We start from the raw sequence: 19732 nt of genomic DNA on the forward strand, positions 1-19732 counted from the left end.
GGGCGCCCCGCCTCCAGGCTCTCCGCGCGGAGCGCATCCTCCGCCATTTCTCAGAGGGGGGAGGCACGGTGGGAGCGCGGCCTCTCCTGGGGCCCGGCGGGAGGAGGGGAAGAGCCTGGGCAAGGGAAGGGGAGCCTGAGCGCTTTCTGCGCACTCCTGGAGCGAGCCTGGCCTATGGCTTACAAAGTCCGAGGTCGCGCTGAGGGATAGGGTAACGTTTCCTGGGGCTAGTTTGTGATCCCCCTCTTTTTAGGACTGATTCAACCAATGGGAGCAGGAAACTGGGTCTGGGCACACCTTTCAGAGAGGCCTGGCACTGGCAGCTTAATGGAGTGTTTGGAGGGCAGGTGTCCTTTCCCAAACAGAAGAACTCTTAGAATGTGGACTGACGGGGTAGGAGAGCAAGTAGCAGGAAGGAGCTGGAGCCCAAAGTAATTTAATTTTTGCCCAAATAAATGAGACCCATGAACACATCCAATCCCATAAAGGGGGAGACTCTGGGACCCTAACATGGGGGTCCTGGAGTGAGGTTGCGGTTGGATTCTAGGTCTCTGTGGGAAAGGTTCACTGTTCTACCACTCCTCGCTGTCTTTTGAGGAATGGTCTCCACTTAGGTGAAGAGGAATAGAAACCCATGGAGCCTTGGGGTGGGAGGGTTCCCGGGCCTGGGGCGCCCCTACTTCAGTGTCTCTTCTGCCTGCTGCGCACAAAGCCCCGCCCCCTTCAGGGCTGAATAAGAGATCCGCACATCACTCTGCAGATATGAAGTCAAAGTGAAGTCACCCTCGCAGGCAGGAGGAGCTGCCAAGACAGAAGCTGGCTGGGGGCTCTGCCAGCTGAGATGTCCAGAGCAAGCCTGCTGGCGGGAGGCCAGGGCACAGTGCTGCCAGCTCAGGAGAGCCACCCTGTGGCCACCAGACCTTGTGTTGCTTGCCACACCCCCCACCCAGAGCCCCGGGGCCCTTGGATTTATGGGGCTGGAGTTTGCCATGGGAGGGTTTTCTTGGGTGCGGACAGGCCCTACTTCTGGTGCTAATAAGGACTGCCAAGGCTGTATACTCAGGCATCCTCCCAGGGAAGGGACTTGAGCAGGAAGGAAGGGGCTGAGGGGGACTTCTTCATTACAAATCTCCCATGGCAGGAGAATGCAGAAGGAGAGGGGTGGCCTGGCGCATTCTTTCAACCAGTCTCACCCCCACACCTCCCAGGGACCACTCTGGCTAGGCCATGGCTGACACTGGACGGGCTGGATGTTTGGTTGTGCTCTGTGTGACTGTCTCAGGGCTGAGGCTGTGGTCCTGCCTGGGCCACCTCACAGTGCCTCACCTGACACTATGGTGGGGCATTGCCCTCTTCTTAGAAAAAGGCCTGGGAGGCTTCATATGTAAACTCCTGTACACAGGTGCATATGCACGCATTTATACATATGTGCATATGCCTGTGTTCACATAGATGGACATTCCTACCGTCTCCCGCTGCATGCCCAGGGACCTGACCAGAGTGGCATCCAGTAGAGGGCAGAGGTGAAGGCTTGGTATTGCTAGCCTGAGAACTGCAGGGAGGGAGTGACTCAGCCCTGTCTGGACCTGGGCATTGGCTCAGGATCCCTAATATCAGAGCAGCAGGAAGGAGCTTCCTCAATCAGCAGAGAGGAAATAGATGTGGTCTCCCTGAGGACCCACAAGGGGAGGTCAGAGGTCACACTGGGGTACAATCCAAAGAGGCCAGGCTGTGATTTCCCAGGAAGTCCTTCTCCTAACTTCCTGTCCCAGGGGCTCCTGGGACATTTGCCTGGGAGAGCCTGCAGGAGGTTCCTGCTCCCTGTCTTGGCTTCCCCTAGTCATCTCTCTCTGAGCCTCAGTTTCCCCAACCGTAAACATCCCCCTCTCAGAAGGAAGAGTGAGGATAAAAAGAGGGAGTACACCTGAGGGTAGACCTCAGTGGCAGGTGCTCAAGAAATCATGGCCATTGTCTTGCCCAGGTTTAGGAGTTGGCTATGGCATCCTTGCCCCAAAAGACCACAGTGTTGTAGGGTGTGGGCTCCCACAGGCACTGAGAGGCTTTCTGGGATCTGGGGAGGGGGTGCGTTACTGTGTTGTCCATTAGTGCTCCCCACTGCTGCCCACAGACCCCCTTGGAGTATCACCAGGGTAAGTTTAATCAATAGATAGATCCCTGAGCCCCACCTCCACAAAAAAATCCACCTTAAAAAAAAGTTCCCCAAGAGATTCTGATAGGGGATTCTGCTTTGAAGTGAGTCAGACCTGAGTTTTTATTTTGCCACTTGTGCAAGTCCTTGACCTCTCTGAGCCTCAGTTTTGTCATGTATAAAATGGGGGCTGAGAAGCGAATAGTGTCTGCAAGGCCCTGCCGCCAGCACAGGGTAAGGTGCTCAGTGGGCAGGCAGTTCACATGTGCTCCCAACGGCAGTCTTTGCTTCCGAGCAGGTGAGGCCTACCTGGAGTCCCTTGGGTCTGGCCCCCAAACACAGCATAAAGAAGGGAGGGTGAGGTCAAGCCCAACACAGAAACGGATCCCACCCAGCACAGGCTTGCCCAAGTGGGGAGAAGCTGCTGCTGGGAGTACGAGGCTGGGCAGGATGCATTGTGACCATGACCTAGGTGGCTATGGGGACTCAGGGAGGTCCAGGGGAGCTGAGAAGGCCAGCTGTTAGTGGGGGACACTGAGTGCAGGGACAGGAAACCCTGGCCCTGGGGGGCCTTGCAGGAAAGGGGACACAGCCCAGTCCAGGGGGCACTGAAAGACCAGGCAGCCGTTCCTAGAACTACCGACAGAGGCTCCTGCCAGATGCGGTCAGAGTGAGCACGGCAGAGGGTCTCAGTCCCTCCTGCAGGCAGCTGGACGCAGTGGCCGGAAGCATAGACTTTGAGACTGACTGTGGGTGCTGTTAGCTAACTGCTCAGTGCCTCACTTTCCCCCTTGTAAACGCGGGTATCAATAGTCCCTACCAGTACACTCTGCAACCCCAGTGGGGTGTCGAGAGGGAGGAAGGTCTATTGCCATTGCACGGTTTTCCCTCCTCGAGGCACAGCTGCCAGAAGAGCCAAGGCCCACCAGCTGGCTCTGAGGGCCCCATAGTGGGGCTCCCCACCCACGTAATTAAATATGTAAATATGCTGTCCCCACGGCACACTCACAACACACCAGGACTGGGCTCGCAGGGTATGGTGCAGGGACGCTCTTCACCTTACTCTGAACAGGCCCTGCCTGCCTGCCTTGCCACCCGCAGCTGGTATTTGCAGACAGGGCCTCAATCTGGCTGGTGGGCCTGACAAGGAGCAGGTGCCTGAGGCCCCAGCCCAGGGCTCCAGAGCATGAGCAACTGGGTCCTGCGTGTCTGTCAGAGCCCCCGTGTAGCTCACCTCCACCCAGAGGGCCTGACCTCAGCTCTTTGCCCCCACTCCCCCTTCCTGTTGTGGGCGCCCTCAACAGACTTGTTTTTCTCCTCTGAATTTCCTCCCTCAACTCCCTTCCCTCCTCTGTTCTCCCTTCTCCTTCTTCGCCTCCTCTCCTCCCCCCTTCTCTCAAAGGAATCTCTTCTCATTCCTTTCTTTTTTTTAATTTTAAGTTTATCTTATTTATTTTGATAGAAGGAGGGAGGGAGAGAGGGACAGAGAGAGAGGAAGGAGAGAGAGAATCCCAAGCAGGCCCTGTCAGCGCAGAGTCCAATGCCGGGCTCCAGCTCGAGAACCGTGAGATCACAACCTGAGCCAAAATCAAAGAGTCGGATGCTCAACTGACCCAGCCACCCAGGTGCCCCGTCCTCCACTCCTTTCCACCAGCACAAGAACCAGGTTTGCTGCATCAGTGGGGCCCAGGTTCTCCACCTGTTACATGAAAATAATAATAATAATAAATAATAATAGTAATGCAGGGATGTGAAGTTAAACGCAAACGAGGTTTGGACAGGATCAGCACAGTTCCTGGCTCAGCAGGAAATGGACATTTTTCTTACTGTTCTTCCAAGGGCTCCTCTGAAGGGCAGGGAGCCATCCGGGTGGTAGGCCAGGGGTACTGGCGTGCTGCGAAGGTTGCAGGTCGTGTCTGAGTCATGTCCTTGTCTGTATGACCTGGGCGTGTTCCCAGTGTTTCTGGGCCTCGGTGGGAGGGAAAGCAGAGTTCCTTCCCCCCAGGTGCCCGAGAACAAGAGAGTCCCCATGCAGTCAATGCGAGCTGTCACTGTTATCATTGGTTCCCATCAGCTGGAGAAGCTGAAGCTAAGAGGCCAAAGAGGTCAGCGGACGTCGCTAAGGTAGCACAGAAAGCAGGTGGTTCCTAACCCTGAACTGTCTGCTTCTCTGTGCTCTGGCTCCCCACCTGCATAAGGAACAATTCACACCGCCTGGGGCTGGCGAAAGCGAACCTGGCCACGTGAGCCTGGCCCCCGTCTCTCGCCCACCCCACGTGACAAGCTGCCTTCTCCGTGGAAAGACAGAGCGAGCCCTGGAACCGCAGGGTCTCTGGACGCTGCAGCACTTATCTGGCCATGTAATTACACATTCGGGAATGCTGGGTTGATTAATGCCTGTGCCCCACCTCAGCTGAGTCCCCAGCTCCAGGGCACCGCTGGCCTGAGGAGGCCGGAGCCTGGTGGGGCCTCTGGCCTGACCGTGCCCACCTCTTGCATCACGTGGACGCCAAGGAGAAGGCCCATCCTGGCTGACAGGCGCGTTGTGGAGATACTAGGGGGCTCAGACTGGCAAGTCCAGCAAATGTGGCCTGAATGCCTTTTAGAAAAAACATCTCCCAAGGCAGTTTCATAATCTGCCTTGTAATGCAGATTTAGACAAGTTTTTACGAATGCACTTTTTAAAATAGGTCTTAATGGATCCTTTGCAGTAGTTACAGCCCATTGTGTAAATGCAAACAGAAGGCTTTTTGAAAACATGTATTATTGATCAGAAAGGCAGCAGCAATTAGAAGCCAGTGTGTCATATTATTCAATACACACTTCCTATACAGGCCTGCTTGTACTCACTCATAACTTTCTGACAAATTATCCTGTCACTAGGAAGCCTTTTCTTTTCCCTTTTGCTTCTGAAAGCGCAGGAGGACCTCCCCATCGGTTATTAGCTGGAGGCGAATGAAAAATTAAGCTTATCTTTACCAGAGCAAAACTTACTTACGACTTCTCCTTTGGTTTCAAGACTAAAATGGCAAAACCTTCAGGCAAGATGGATGATGCTTCTCGATTTGGTCTATGGCCCAAATGGAAAACAAAAAACAAAAAAAGCAAACAACGAAACACCAAACTGATGACAAGGTAGTGGTGTGCTACAGGAAGGACAGAATCACCTGCCCGGGGTGGGAGTGGGGGGGGGGTGGAGCCAGGGGGGACCAGCTGGAAAGGCTGCTCTGTGGGAAAGATGCGGAAGCAGAGGAAGAAGCAACCCAGCAGCCCAACGAGGGCCCACAGAGAGAAGTGCCATCTGAGCCCCTAATGTCCCCCAATGGTCTTATTTTCCCTCCCCAGTCACAGAACCTAAAATGATCAATTGATCAAGTTGAGATCTGTTTTCGCTCAAAACCTCATGCATGAATCCATACTTTACCCAATCTGCGCATTTCCCGTTTACCCTCCTTCTTGAAGAGTTCATTTATGTAACAAACATTTACTGGGCACTTCACCATATTCTCGGTGCTATTTTCAGCATTAGAGACCCGACAGTGAATAAAACAAAGGCCTTCCCTTCATGGTGCTTCTTGCAGACCGTTACCAACACAGGAAGCACATAGGCAGTACATCTTAAAGTGACCCCAGACAGGAAAGTACACAGGGGAGGACATCTGTCAGGGCTGGCTGCCCCAGGGAGCTGACTTGGGGCAAGCTGCTGGGGAGAGTGCTGCTCTCTCTCTAGAGATGGTGCTGGAGGTGGGAAGGGGCCTTGGAGTTCTGCCCCAGCAGAAGTGAGATGCCACAGTTGGTCTTCTTACGAGAGCGTCTCCTCAAGCAGCCTCACCCTTGCCTTCTGGAATCTGCAGCTCTGGTCTCTGCAGGGCAAATACTCTGGCCTGGGCAGTGTTTTGGAGCCAAAAACGTCCGCCGTGCTGTTGGAATGCTGACAAATAGGAAGTCCATTGACTTAATGCCCTGTAATGGCTTCTGAAGGATCCTTGCCCAGGATGGCATGGGTTGACACTCCAGGCATGGTGTACAACTTCTAGGTGCATCTCAAGCCTGGGTGCAGGTAGTAGCTGTGAGCTAGATGGCCTGGGGGAAGGGGGGCTGGCAGAGCTTGGAGGTATAGACTGGGTGGCTCTCACAGCCGCTGTGTTTGCAGACGGGCCCAGGAGCACAGCACCTACTTGCCCCCGAGCTTGGAGTTCTCCTGCAGAACTTTCTAGGCTATTTCAGAACCCCCAGGCCAGTCTTGGGCAGATGACTGCTTCTATTCCGGGTTGCTTCCTGAGCCTAGGCCTGCCCAGAGCTCGCACCCTTGCTGCAAACCCCTCATGCAGGCCAGATGGGGTCCCCTCTCTGCTTGCTCAGAAGTTTTCCAGGCTGGCCTTCATCTCCTAGAATAGTGCTGTCCAGTGGAACATTCTGTGATGATGAAAACATTCTCCTCTGTGCTGTCCAATGTGATGGCCAAGCGTGGCTATCAGGCACTTGAAATTTGGCTAGTGGGACTGAGGAACTGAATTTTTAATTTTACTGTATTTATAATAATGTAAAATTAAATAGTCACATGTGACCAGTAGACTTACTGGGCAGTGAAGCTTTAAGAAACAGCTCCCCAGCCCCTTCCTAGACTTCCTGGCACAAAGCTCCCCTACTGGAGTGAAGGCAGAGCAACCAGAGCCTTCTGAGTTGCTTAGCCAGAGACCATGTGGGTGCCCAGTGTGGTACCAATGGGCTCTCTGATCCAGAAGCCTTCTTCCTGTGGTTTGGAGAGGCCACAGCCCCAAGGAGAAGGGCAGCATTGCCGGGGCACACCGTAGGTACCCCTCACCCTGGGGCACGGCTGTTTCCCTCCAGGTCCAGCCCCGGGCCTGACCACCCCTCCTGAAACTCTGGGCCTCCTCAGGCAGAGTGCAGCAGCTCTCAGGGGCCTCTTCGCAGAGGGGCTGATGAGCTCGTGCATATTAAGATGCAGTGATGAAGGGCTGTCAGGGGACTCTGTGCAGCAGCCTGAGACCCAAGGGCCTACTCGCTGATGCTGGGAGCTCAGCACCTGGCCCTTCTCCACGATCCTTGTCCTTCTGCTAGTGAGCTCCCCCCCACCCTCACTATGGTCTCAGACTCCCCACGTGTTGCCTGGCCACTGGCCTCCACTGGCTGTTCCTCCTGCCTGGAACATTCTTCCCACCTCCTCCTGGCCCCTTCTGTTGTTCAACTCCTACTTGTCACTCAGAAGTCTTGGCTCTAAGGCACCTTCTTCCCAACCCACATAGATACTCCAAAGGGGACCCGGTATACCTTCTGGTCTAACTGTGCTGGATTTATCTCTGAGCCCTTGACTGGGGACCCAGTGAGGATTCAGAGCATGGGTTAAATGTCCAGCTATAGGAAACAGTCCTCCAGGTGGTGGGGACAGCCTGGGCAAGGCAAGGCGGTGTGCTCAGGAAAGTAGGTGGGGGAGCATGGGGTCCTGGGCTGAGACAGCATCCGTCCTGCTGCCCCCTCCCCATGTGCACCCCCATGCCCCTGTGCCCCTTCTTCCTCTGGGCTGCCTCCCTTGGTGTGACTAAAAGCCATCTGTAAAAATCACCGGAAGGAGTTACATGACCATGGGCTTGAGCTGTAGAATAACTCGCAGGGAGCGAAAAAGGCGCCCCAAATAAATCATTTGGGGCCTGACATTTGGAGCGTTTGAGTTTGAGACCAAACACAGATGCCCTTTAGATAAATACATTTTTGAGAAGTGTTCCGTAGGAGAAGTTTATGACTTTAATAGGTTTTTAGTGTCAGAGAAGCATCAGGAAGTGTTTTGTTGAGAGACTCTCTCTTAAAAAGCTCAGAATCCTTCTTTTCCCTCTGGCCCCTTAAACATAAGGATACAAGGATCCTCAGCCAGGGGTGCATTCTCCTTTTCAGGTTCTCTAGGGATTTGCCCTGGGCTGGGATTGCTCAACTGAGGAATGTTCAAGAAGGTTCTTAAGACCTCAGTGCTCCAGGCAGGGGTGAAGGATGGGAGGGGTCTCTTGGGAAAATGATTTAGTGGCTAAGAAGTGTCCTTTTCATTCAGAGCAGCTCCCCTCCCTGCCGCAGCCCCCCTCCCCCTCCCCCGGAGGAGTCTGGATGGCTGGTCCTCAGGAAGGAGAAGGGCTCTGTGTGGAGTACGTGGGTCCCCCTGAGGCTTCCAGAGATTGGCAATTTTCTATGGATTGGAAATCTTACGAAGTTCCCCACACTGAAGCCCAGGAGTATGAAGGAGCTGAGCTCACCTCGGGCCCCATGCCAGAGAGAGGAGACATGAGAAGAAGGTCAAATGCAGTCATGTCTGGAAGCTTCTCCCTTCCAGCTAAGAGACAGGCCCCCACCTGCCCATCCCAGTCTCTGCCCCAGGACTGCCCGGACCCCCGGGTCCTGCAGCTGCCCTCTGCCCAGCTCTGGCCTGGACACCAAGTGCTCACATGTGGGGCTGGTGGGGCTGGTGCCACTACCCCTGTGCATATGCTGCCCTGCTCTCAGCCCCCGCCTTGCCCCCCAGGACGAGGGCTACATTATGAGGGGGTGAATGCCCTCCTGGACTTGCAACCCATCCTTGAATGGGTCCAGCACTAAAGAACTATGCCCCAGATCACCTGTGCTGTGGCTTAGGCTGGGGATGTGGGGTGGAGGAAGGGTGTCCCTGGCCAAGCTGGCCTGACCTCAGGCTTGTCTTCCCACCATCGTGGGTGGGCTGGGGCACACAGAGCTGAGGCAGGACCAGGAGGGGCCCAATGCGATCCATGACCTGGCTCCCAGTAAACACGCGGATGGAACTGAGAGGCTTCAAGGCAGTGCAGGCTCTGAGGGCACAGGTAAGTTGCCTCCTAGCACAGCTGTCTGATGAGCACTGGGGGTGGTAGGGACCAAGAGAGAAGGGACAGCTGTGTCTGTGCTGTCTTCCCGGGGGCAGCAGAAATGTTCTATTCAATCGATACACCAAGACTCAACATTGATTGCCCAGGTGACTTTTTCAGCACATTTTCAACAATTCCGGCTGCCATAATGGAGAAGCCTGGCCTCGGTTTTTCCATTTCTGAGGATATGCTGCCCTCCCACCCTGCCCCTCCATCTTCCATCTCCTAGCCTGGCCCTCAGGGACCTGTCTCAGACCCTCCCTGCCTCAGACCGCACTTGTGAGGATCTCCCCATCTTCCAAGATGGGAGTTTGTGTGTAAATGGGATTGTATGTGGTCAAAGTCCTGGTAGCTCTGTCCTGGCTGTCTCGGGCAGTGAATGGACAGGGAGGTGGATGTTGATAGGCTGGGGCCTGGGTCCCTCCCCCCACCCCAAGGGTCACCTTCCCCTACCAGGGCCCTGAACTCACCTCCTCAGCCCCTGGGACCTTCCAAGACCCCGATCAGGAGTCCATCTAATGGGTAGATGAGAACAGATTAGACAAAGTACCCACGATCTTCTAAAGCTTTACCCCTGCCTCATAATTTATTTCCTTGCAGGATCCAGGCACTTGGATGCAGCTGATTTCTTAGCACCATTTACAACCCTTTTGTTTTTTCTCAGTTATGTCTTGGAAGCAGCTGCCCACAGACTGAAAGCAGCCCATAAAGTATGTGTAATCTTTGAGGGCTCTTGTGACCTTGCCTGTGTGGGGCAGAAGGCAATGACCTCTGTTTTATTTCCCAGGCTGACACGCAGGCTTGGATTGGGGTGTTGGCTGGTTACCTATTTACATCTGTAACTTATCAGCATTCTCCAAATCCTAGAGGTTTAGGGTTTGATTACGCATGTCTGACCTCTGAATAAGATGCTCTGGGAGGTAAATCTTTGGGGCAGAGGGGGTGGTGAGGCTGAATCATCTCTCCTAGAGAAAGAAGCAAGCCCTAGAGGGGCCTGAATAAGAATGGCTCACAGGTAGCTATTGAGAAACTACCTGTAGGCAGCCCTGACCTGGAACCTCCAACTCACTCAGGGTTACAGCACCTGCTCAAGTGGTAACAGTGTCCCACTTTACAGGTGAGGTCACTCAAGTGCAAGCCCAGGTGTTCTTTCTCTGGAGCCCTCATGCCACATTTTTCCTGGTTCCCAAACTCTGGTGGGGGGCTGATCAAACACAATGTGGCCTGCCCCCCTGGGTTCCGACTCTGGACATGGGTGGGGGTGAGAGACTGTACTCATAACCACTTCCCAGGAGTTGCCAGTGCTGCTGGTTCCAGGCCCACAATGTGGGATCCATTGTTCCAGAGCAAGTGGGATGGCAGAGAGGTGGGTGATAGTCTCAGGGTGGAAGGCACACACACACACACACACACACACACACACACACACACACACACTCTGACCAGTGCACTGTGTCCTTGGCGGGCCTCTCCACCTCCCCTGTGTCACTTCCTGGTTTCTAGCCTCTATCCACCCCTGACTTATGCCCACGGTCCTGGCTTTGCTGGGGGCCCACCAAGAACACATGTGCTGTGTTCCTCTGCAAGGACCCACCTGCATTTGCAGCCAGCTCTGTTTCTTCCTAACACTCATTTCTTCAGCTAGGATCCTATGTGAGGTTCAGACCCCTTGGAGTCCGCTTGGGATGGGGAGCGTCCAGTACCTTCACAGTGCAGGCAAATAGGGTGTTTATTTCCATGGTTGGACTGGATTCAATGCATGATCCGTGGCTTGACCCTTGCACAGTATTCGGCTTCAGGGAATCTACAGCAAATGCATTTCTCCCGTCTGTAGAGCAAGATGGCAATTGCCATCATCCTGATGACCTTAGCTCTAGGAGAACTGGCTTTGCCAAGCCATGGTCATTTGATAAAGGCTGATTCAGGACCTGTGTATGGCCAATGGGGACCTGGGGAACCCAAGGGGTGAGAGGGGGACAGGGGATCCTGTGCTCTTAGTTGGAGGCACGTAGGCCCCTCCAGGACAGCACGCTTCGGCGGCAGCAGCAGCAAGGACTCTGGCTGGCCTGTGCATTGTTATTTCCAAAGACTAAGGCTTTGGAACAAAGGAATTTTCATTCTTTAATGAAAACCTTGCAGCGAGAGGAAGCACCCCACTAAATGACTGATATTCACCGAGATATGCACTGCTTAGAAATGTCTCCTAGTCAATGAAGAAGAGATAACGGTCAGTGGAATAAAAATTAATCTGGCCACTATAGGAATTAATATAAAAACATCAGATGCAGGACTTATAAGGGATGCCACCTCCAACTAACCCTCCCTGGGTTAAATACCCTGGGGATGATGATTTACGTTCTGTGCTGTAGGGCTCTGTGGCATAATCAATAGGGATGAGAAATGGGGCCACTCAGCTGTTCCTGCCTCCAGGCTGGGGAAAGGAGCCCAGGGGAGCACATGGCTACCCTGGAGGCTGCTGGGAGCAGGGGACACATCTAAGCCCACTCACCTTCCTGTCTTCCCCTTCCTCTCTCTCTCTGGTGAGTGCCAGGCCAGTGGCTGACAGGCTTCTGGAGGCCTGGGTTATGACACCCCCTCACTAGGACTCACCCCACCCCCAACCCTCCCGGCTACAGGAGGCGCCAGAGGAGAAGAGTGCAGGGTAGACAGGGCCAGGTGCTGCCTGAGACCAGAGCAGTGGGATCCTCCCCCCTGCCCCAGGGGGCTGGGGCTCTGGTGAACCTCCTAACGGTAACCAATCACACACACCCATCTTTGCTCTGTGAGAATTACTGCTCCAAACTCTTGGTTCAGCTGACGCTTGCCTAAACAACCATTCATTCTCACTACTCCTAATCTGAGGTCCACCCTTTCCCTCCAGGAGATGGAAGTCCAAGCCCTTTGGCCAGTCCCTGGGGTGCTTCTCTGCAGGGAAGCTTTAAGTTAGGGCTCACTGTAGCTGCCAGTCTGGCCTGCCTGCCATGCCAGCTGAGTGGTGAGGTATACGCACTCCTTTGTGGTGGGGGCCATACTAGCTCAATTCTACCCCACTGTGCATATGCCCACCTGGGCAGCCAGGTGGGCGAGTGGCGTCAGGGCCAGCCAGGCTCCAGCCTCACACAGTGGTGTCTGCCCCCCCCGCCCCCCGCCCCCCCTCCCCATAGGCCGGCTCCCTGCTCTCCACCCTTCGCACACCTGCTCCTAAGGGATAGAGGAACACATTACCATTTGTCTCCTGATACAAGGCCCTGGAGGAGACCAATTCAAGGAGGATGGAGGGTTTCTCCCCAAGCCCGTCTCTGCCAAGCCCCACCTCCCCTTGGGGGTCCCTCTCCCTCTACGCTCTACCAGATCTGGACTCCTAGCTTGTGTTAGGGATCAGGGATACCAGCTCCCCACCATGCCAGCCTCTTACCATGTTCTGCTCAGCCCTCTGCTCTTACACTGAACTGTAGTCATTGCCCTTCAGGTGTGCCCTCTGTTTCTGCTGAGCTCCGACCACACATTCCTTAAGGAAAATTCCTGCAAGGCTAGTAGTAAGGAACATCGTGGGGAAAGGCCTGCTTTCCTGTTTTTGATGACATGAGAACCTGGCCCTTCCCAGGGAGACCTATTGATGCCTCCTTTGTGTGCCCCACACTGAGCAGCCCAGGAGAGAGCCTGTGTGTCCCCCACACTGCTGCCCATGGTCACACTGGGCCAACCCAGGGAAAGCCCCCATGCTATAGTCTAATGTTAGGGACAAGTGACCCTGAACAATCTCAGGCATAGAAAGGCCCCGGGGGACCACCCAGTCTAAGCCTCATCATAAAGATGGAGAAACTGAGGCCTTTGGAGAGACTGGCCAAGGCTATAGAACAAAGCAGGCCTCCCAGCCTCCAGGGTAGTGGCCTCTGCCCTCTGCCTATTGGACGTGGCTGCGGGGCTGCCCACAAGGCTGGTCTGGGCTACCATAGTATCGTATTGAATCATACTAAGGAGATAAACATAAATCCACAAATTATTCTTCGCATTATGTCATGGGTTCAAAAGTATTTCTCCAAATCCATATGTTGGATTCCTAACCCCCAGTGCCTCAGAATGTGACCTTATTTGGAGATAGGGTCCTTACAGAGGTAATCAAGTTAAAACGAGGTCATTAGGGTAGACCCTAAACATATACGACTAGTATCCTTATAAAAAGAGGGAAATTTGGATGCTGAGACACTCAGGGAGGGATGACGTGATGAGGCGCAAGCTGAGGAGAGAAGCCTCAAATGGATTCTTCCTTCCCGGCCCTCGGAAGGAATCAACCCTGATTTCAGACCTCCAGCCTCCAGAACTGTGAGAGAACACATGTATGTTGTGGTCTGGGCCACTTTGTTGTGGCAGTCCCAGGAAACTGATACAGATGATAAAGTTCATGATAATGAACTTAGAGCACTATTACTTTGTTTTTTAATGTGTATTTATTTTTAAAAATTTTCTTTAATGCTTATTTATTTTGAGAGAGAGACAGAGCGCGAGTGGGGGAGGGGCAAAGAGAGAGGGAGACAGAATCTGAAGCAGGCTCCAGGCTCTGAGCTATCAGCACAGAGCCTGACGCGGGGCTCGAACTCACAAACTGTGAGATCATGACCTGAGCCGAAGTCAGACCATTAACTGACTGAGCCACTCAGGCGCCCCAATGTGTATTTATCTTTTGAGAGAGAGACAGAGTGCGAGCAGGGGAGGGGTAGAAAGAGAGGGAGACACAGAATCTGAAGCAGGCTCCAGGCTCCAAGCTGTCAGCACAGAGCCCGATGCGGGGCTTGAACCCATGAACCGCGAGATCAAGACCTGAGCTGAAGTTGGAGGCTTAACCAACTCTGAGCCACCCAGATGCCCCAGAGCACTATTACTTTTATTTGTTTTTATTTTAGTGAGGAGGTTGGTGTTTCAGATATTTTTTGTGGTTTTAAATTTTTTAGTTTGTTTTTATGGATTCACAAATTGGAATGTATTTATTTACACTCCGTGGTTTAGGAGACGCTGGTGGGGAAGGCTGCCTGGTGCATTCTAGGGGTGGAGGCCCAAACGGGAGGTTGGGTCCACAGTTGCTGGGATGGGCGTCACAGAATTGCTGGGTGTGTGGGCTGTTGAGGTGCAGAGCAGACAGGGAGCCACAGCCCACATCTCCCACCATCTTGGTGACAGTTTCTGTTCCCCAATGTCCCCGATGGCGGTGACATTGATCAGGAACCCCATGGCAACCCATCTAGGGCACCACCATCCAGCCAAAGAGACGGAGGGAACAGGCTACTGAGCCCTTGCTTGTCCTTTCACAAAATAGCAGGTCAGTGTTATTTTAACAGAAAGAACTTCATGGGAATTACTGGTGTAGGCGTCATCGTACAACATGTATTTTAAATAAAATCACAGACCTTCACTTGATGAAGCTTATTCCGGAGAATGTCAATGTGTTGTTTAAAGCCCCACTGACCCACTCAGCTTAGCGACAGTTTTTGTTCTTACAGCAGCCCCATTACCGCTGCTTTTCAGTGGAGGCCTAAAATAAGCAATTTCTCTTCAGGCCAGAACGCAGCTTGCTGCAGGTTCACAGAAGGGATTCAGAGACTTCACAACCTTTGGGAAAATGACCAAATATCTAATTCGGAAGCCTAATGCCTAGCATCTGGCTAGCATGAAAACATTTCCCATTGAATAGAAAACCCCAGCCAGAGTTTCCAGGCACGGAGCATGCCTTGCCCTCCCCCCACCCAATGCATGGTGGATCCAGTTGAATGTCGCTCTCCACTCTTCCCACAGATCCATTCCAGTTGGAAGTTCCCCCAGGACAAGGAGCCCTATGCTCACCCAGAGTCTTCTCTCAGTCATCTACAGAGTCAGTGCTGCATCCCTGGGACAGAGAAATCCCTGGAAGTCCTAGAGATCACCCAGGGTACTGTTCCCGTTATCTATTGCTGAATAGCAAACCATCCCCAGTGGAGTGTCTTAAAGCAACAGCATCATTTCTTTTGCCCACGAGTCTGCAATTTGAGCAGCACTTGGCTGGCTGGGGTAGTTTGTCTCTGTTTTACTCAGCTTAGCTTGGGGTGGCTTGCAGGCAGGGCTGGAATCATCCGAGGGCTCCCTCACGGGGTGGAAGCTTTTGCCGGTGTGTCAGCCCAGAACCTCAACATTTGCTGGAGCTGTTGGCCAGAACAAAGACACCTGGCACCGTAGCAGGGATCTGGGGCCTTACAATATGGCAGTCAAAGTCATAGGGTGATCGAGCCTTAGAAATCACCCTGCACCCCTCTGCCATGTTCTTTTCATCACAAAGGTCACAAAGGCCCACCCAGTTTCAAGGAGAGTGGAGATGGAATCCTCTTAATGGGGGTGGTGAGATTCTGGAAGAACATGTAGCTGAGAAATATTGCTGTGGTCATTTTTGGAAAATGCAGCCTGCCACACCATGGGTCAGAGGTCACACTGGGGACTCTGGGTCAAGGCGGCAGGTCCCAAATATGATTTACCCCTAGGAGTTGGGGACACAGCCCAAAAATGCCTCCCCACTGCCACTGAAGTGAGGATGAGTCAATACCCCATGGAGCATTGTGTTCCCTCTGGCCCCATGGGTCCATCAGCATGAAGAGAGCAGCCTTGCACCTCTCTCAAGTCCTCTTAGCAATGACCGTCTGTGATGTCAGGACTCTCCAGTCTGAAATGAGTCATCAGCGGAATCTCCTTCAGCAAATGACCCACTCAAAGGGAGGATTCGTCATGCCTGGGGCATTTTATAAATCCTGTCACTCGGCCTGGCAAGCTGTGATTCCATTAGTAACAGCACGGCCCGCCTGAGGTGATGTTGCCGGATCAGACACTCTGCTCAAGGGCAAGTGGAGAGGGACACAGGACCTGTGCTCTGGCTGCCTCCTCCCCAGTAGGGGCCACCAGAGATCACCTGCCCAGGGGGTTAGGGGCGGAAAACCCTCGGTGGTCAGCTCCTGCCAGCCAGGATATTCGATTTCGGTGGGGTCTACACACTCATCAAGCTTGCCCTTCTCTACCTGTGACACTCATGCAAGGGACAGTGCAAGTGACTTGTGCCCTGAGCTGGGTTCCTGTGGGACCCACCACGAGGGAGGAGCCAATGAAGGTGCTGGGACAGCAGTTTGTACCCACATCCTGCTCCTCTGTGGCCTGTTGGGGGACAATGTTCACACGTCCACTTGAGGCCTCCTTCCTTACCTGTCACACAGGTTAACACCTACCTTGGAGCAATGTGTGTTGAAGGGTCCGGGCCCACGAGTGCTGGGTGTCTCCTTTCTCAGTCTTCCCCCAAGGCCTAGCACAGTGCTGGGCACACTCGGGGTCCTAGGTCAGCAGCTGCTGGCCTCTCTGGCCTCCTGGTCATTCTCAGAACGAGGACTGACCTGTGGCCACAACTTAGGCTGGCCAGGACTGGAGGAGGAAGTGGAACCCCAGGGTCCCTGAGAAGGGGTGGAGTGGGCAGGGCTGCCGCTTTCCTTCCTCTGGCTCAAGTTCCCTCTGAATGTCCATGTTCTTGATCGAAACCATTGGGTTTGAGACTTGGAAGGGGTGTCAGCAATCTCCAGGGTCTAGAAAAGGAGAAGGATTCCACTCTTCACTTACCCGGTCAGCATTTTCTGAACCCTGCCACGTGTGGAGCTTTTCAAAAGGTGGGGGTCCTGGACCACTTGGAGCCTCTCCTACCCCTGATCCGGCCCCCATGTTCTTTTGCAGGTCAGCCCGTCACTAATCCCTGGGTCCCCTGGTGGAGAACCTGCCCATTTACGGAAGCCTTCCTCAGCTGCATCTCGTGAGCACCCAGCTCCTGTAACTCAGCTGCAAGCCTCATGTTCAAAGTGGTTCAAAGTGGTGCCCCTCGCCCAGGGTGGTGGTGCGGCAAACCCACAGAGCAGGGCCCGGGTAAGGGCCCTGGGAAGTGAGCATGACCAGGACGCTCCATGTACATTCCCACCCTGACCCCAACAATGCTATGTTCTCCTACTCACCTGGCAAAACCTGAACCCTGGAGGAGAAGCACCACACACTTAGCCACGGCTCCTGAACCTGCCCTGTCCACCTTTCCAGTCCTTCGGCTGCGCCCCCCCTCCCACCAACACCCCGTCTTGAGCCTACTGGAACATTCCCTTCAGAATGCAAACAGCCTGCGATGCTCCTCCTATGGAAATCCAAGCTCCAAGACCCCATGCCTCTCTCTTATTTCTCTGCTCCCTTGACAGAAATTTGCCTTGACAATGTTACGTTCTTTAACTGCATCCTCTCCTGGCCCCTGCACTCCTCGTGGCCCCCGCCACTCCCCTGATTCTGTCCCTATTGGAGCCTGAAGGCCGAAAGCCTCCACCCAGCCGGGCCTGCAGTGACCCTCTGCACCCACTCAGTCCCTGGGAGTGCTGGACATGCCCACCACCTTCCCCCAGGCCTCCCTCACTTGGCTTCCCGGACACCTGCCCCCATCCCGCCCCCTCTGGCTCTCCTCTTCCTTATCCGTGTGCCTTCCTCACCTCCATTTCTAAACGTGAAAAGTGTCCCCAAGGACCCCCATACTGGGCCCTCTGGTTACCCACACCCACTCCTCGGCATCCTCACCCAGGCCTGGCTGGCGACACTGCTGCCCAGCCATTCCCTCAGCCTTTCCTCCCCGTGAAGTCTGCTTTCCGAGCTGCCTGCCCTCCGTGGCCTCTCCCACACGGACATCAAGCAGGCATCTCAAGTTGGATGCATCCAAAAGAAACTTGATTTGCATCCTTCCTAACCCCCACATCTTGCTTCTCCCTCAGCCTTCCCATATATATCCGGTTTCTCAGGAGAAAAAACAAAGAGTCACCCATGGCTCCTCTCTTTCTTTCATTCCCCAAATCTGATCCAGCAGCATATTCTGCTGGTTCTTTCTTCAGAACATATTTGGAATCTCACTCACTCACCTTGGTCGTGGCCACCTTGGTCCAAGCTGATGTCCTCTGTAGGCCATTATGGTGGCTTCCTCTGGGGCTCCTGCCCTTGTCCTCACCCCTTCCTAATCTGTCCTCCCCACAGCCCCAGAGTGATGCTGGAAAATAGCAAGGCCCTATCACATGGAGGAGGCCCCCCGCCTACTGGGGTTGATATGTCAGTTTGCCCTACCCAAGGCTGCAGCCTGGGGGTGAGTGGAGCCTGCTCTGATGGATGGTCGTCCTCCCACCCCCACCCCAGCTTACCCACCTTCCCTGGCCTCACCCTCCTCCTCCTCACTCTACTTGGGCCCCTCTGGCCTGATATGCTCTTCCCAGAGTAGAGCAAGTGTGTTTGTACTTGGGGACTTTGCACTGGCTGTTCCCTCCATCTTGGGGGCACTGGTCCTGCATGCTTTGGCCTTTCCCTCACTTCCCCAGGTGTCTGCTCAGATGTTGCTCCTCAACAGGCCTCTCCTAGTCATATGCTCCCACACTATCCCTGGCCTGCTTTGCTTTCCTTAGAACCCTGTTATATTTCATTATTGTATTTGTTTGCATGTATCTTTGCACCTGTGTATGATTTTATACTATAATGTAAACCTCTGAGGCCAGGTACCTCCTTCTTCTGTGTCCCTAGTGCCTAGAACAATACTTGGAACATAGTAGGTGCTCAACAAATATTGACTGGTGGAATGAATGAACGAGATGGTGATGCGCCCACAGCAGGACATCTGGTTTGCCTTGGTCTTCCTTACAGCCATGTGCAATTCCACTGTGTAGCTGGTCCACAGTTTATTTAACCGCTGCCCTGCTTGAGGACATTTAGCGTTTTCATTCTTCTGCTACTGTCAACAAAATTGCATTGGACACCTTTGTACATGTCTTTGCCTTCATGTGTGAATATAGTGAAAAATCAATATTCCAGGCTCTGGACTCGCTGGGTGCATTTAAAGCTTTGGCAGAGAATGCCAAACTGTCTCCTAAGTATGTTTTTAACAAATTATGATTTTTAAAAATATTTGAAAACACATAGTTTAAAAGAATGAAATTAGCACAACTGCATTACAGAGCCCTTGAGACTATGAGTTCAAGCTCTGGGACCGAGTCTCACTTCCCAGGAGCAAGGCCCAGGCTCAGAGAGGGGGTGGGACTGCGATCTCTTGGGCGCCGTGGCTGTGGCAATCAGGATGGCCCCAGCCTTTCCTACTTTTACAGAACAATCTTCAGTGCCTGTCACCAGATCACTCTGTAACCCAGGGAAAGTACCCTCAGGGTGGATGGCCGTTACTCATGCTGCATTGTAAAGTGCTTCCTGAAGTTCACCAGCACCTACCCAATGAGCATTTACTCAGTACCTGCTCTGTGCTGCGACGGTGCTGTTGGAGGTGGTAGGGATACAGCCTGCAACGACACAAAAAGGCCCTGCCCACAGGGAGCTTGCATTCTACTTGGGGAGACAGACCATGAAGAAAACACATGAGCCAACTGTAGAGTATGTTAGATGAGAAGAAAAACAGTGTGGTAGCCAGTATCAGAAGTGGCTTCAGGTATTCACACCCCCAGGTGTTCACATACTTGTGTGATTCCCCTCTGCCCTCCCTTTGAGTGTGGGCTGGACCTAGGACTTGCTTCTTTTGAGACAGAGAGAGAGCCCAAGCGAATGGGGGTGGGGTGGGGGGAGTGGACAGAGGAAGAGACAGAATCTCCAGCAGGTTCCATGCTTAGCATGGAGCCTGACATTGGGACTCGATCCTGCAACC

Source organism: Acinonyx jubatus, chromosome D2, assembly GCF_027475565.1.
Source record: "Acinonyx jubatus isolate Ajub_Pintada_27869175 chromosome D2, VMU_Ajub_asm_v1.0, whole genome shotgun sequence".
Lineage (NCBI taxonomy): Eukaryota > Metazoa > Chordata > Mammalia > Carnivora > Felidae > Acinonyx > Acinonyx jubatus.